Consider the following 2,147-nt stretch of genomic DNA (forward strand, 5'->3'; position numbering starts at 1 on the left):
AGCAATGCACAAACACCAAGGACACTGGCCTTCCTCTCTAGGCTGGCAGTCAAGGAATCACAATCACCTTTATTGCGGAATTCCTCTGCATCAGGCACCCTTGTGTCCTGCTTGGAGAGTGCTGTCTTTCCCAGTTCACTCAACATTCCATCAGCATTCCCCCAACCTCCCTGTCCCCCACCTGTCGACCCTGCCCCCATCTCCCTTCTTGGAGCTTCTGCTGAGCACAGCCGCCCCTTTCTGCCCCTGTCTCCTATGAGCACTGACAAGTGTGCATCTGTCAGAGAGCAGCCCCCACCCCCGGTCAGCTGGCGTTTATTGTGCATGCAGGCCTTTCTCTTCGTGCAGACTGCAGGCTCAAGGACAAGGACCATGTCTCTCTCTTTTTGCCAATCAAAGCACACAAGTTTATTGATGATACACACAGATGCAGACTTGGGCGGAGGAAGTTTAGTCAGTACAATGGATACAAGGGGAGTGCACTTTGTGGATGAATAGGTTCGCCATCCGTGGGCTGGTGTGGAAGAAAGAGAAAAGGAAAATACTTCAACGTAGGCAGCGGCAGATGCATTTTCAGCATTTTCAGCATGAGCTCCCAGATGGGCCTGGCCTCTGCAAAGCGGTCCCTCTCGGGCAGGGAGACCATCACAGGCAAGCGAGCACTGGTGGTACTCTAGTTTGATGTCCCTTATCTGCAGCAGGCGAGCCACAGTGATCCCTTTACTGCATCAAGAGGGCTGCAAGGGAGTAATTTACAATGCACAATGCCTGCAGACTGCAAAATCAAGGAATTACCCAAAGCTCTGCGCGGGGGAGCCCTGCCTGGCCAAAAAGAGTGTGGTCTTCAGTCTAGCTTCTGGAACGCGCACCCAGCCCCAGTGACCCCCGGTGATGGGGTGACTGCCTAAGGCTGGATCCTCAGTAGCACCCACTGCAGATTCTTTGACATCTGCAAACCTAGCAGGGTTTGTGTGGAGTCAGTCCCATTCTGTCCCAGAAGGCCATTTAAGGGGTGAGGGTTTCCAGGAGAACCTCTCTGTTTGCACTTCTGATAAAGAGGGACATGAATGAGAACAGCATCTGGGCACCCAGCAACTCCCCTGCCAAGAGTGGCTTTTCAGACAAACCCATCAACGGTTCTAAAACCTGAACCTTAGCACAGCCACTTCTTTCGGGTATCAAAGGAAACTTCAAGTCTGAAACGGACTTGGCAAGCATGTTATTAATAACTGTCATGCTTATTAACAAATTTAATCCGGCCTGCTGCAGAAATGAGTTGCAGCTACGTGGCACAGTCTCCTGACACACTCCATTGATGAACATCTTAATCTGGCCCTGATTTTCAGTACTGGCATTCAAGTTACCTGGGGCACACAAAGCTTCCTCCCTCACAGTGGGGTTGGGGGTGGGGAGTGTGTTTCCACAGATGGAAAGGTTGGCCAAATGACTCCTGATATCGTGGCTAAGTGAAAAAACAGCATCCTTGGGCTCAGCAAACAACTTTTTTCCCTGAATAGAAGGACACTTGGAGAGGTCTAGAATTCAACTGACACTTTTATTGGATTCAGTATCACCCCTCTCCAAATTATCCATTTTATTTTAAAAAATGTAATTCTTATTTATTGGTAAACTATCTTCTCTGTGAGTCCTTGGATCCTTTTTTGGCTATGATTGAAGTTTACTTCACCCTCTCGACTTGGCTTTTTTTGCACCCTTAACTCCTGATCAAAGACTGTACTTGTCCTCTCTCTGGTCTGAAATGACCCACTCTTCTGGTCTTTTCTTACTGGATTCCATCTTCTTGTGTTTAGTGGGGAAGTAACTATAGCAACTTCTAGAGCCAACTTTTACACGTTTCTGTAATTCATAATTTGTAGACATAATACATCTACAACAAGGCACAATTGGGTCTTATTCTAGAAAATTCATCTAGTGGTGATGTTCTAGGAATCATATTCTTACCACTCCCCCCCCCGCCAATCACAAGCTTTATATTGCCATCCCATATGGCTTTAGATTCTTGTTAATATACATGGAGCTTTGATATGAAAGGATATATCAGAAATACATGTCAACACACATGATAAAGGGGTATATGTATCTCTCTTGAGTTAGAATCTTAATTTTCAAATGTTGCTCCTCTGATA

At 46.9% G+C, this 2,147-nt stretch overlaps 1 pseudogene; it reads right to left on the minus strand.

The window, feature by feature from the left end:
• Positions 1-379: 379 nt before the first annotated feature.
• LOC139703141 (protein ARMCX6-like) lies at positions 380-1,593 on the minus strand (annotated as a pseudogene).
• Positions 1,594-2,147: the final 554 nt, after the last annotated feature.

Source organism: Marmota flaviventris, chromosome X, assembly GCF_047511675.1.
Source record: "Marmota flaviventris isolate mMarFla1 chromosome X, mMarFla1.hap1, whole genome shotgun sequence".
Lineage (NCBI taxonomy): Eukaryota > Metazoa > Chordata > Mammalia > Rodentia > Sciuridae > Marmota > Marmota flaviventris.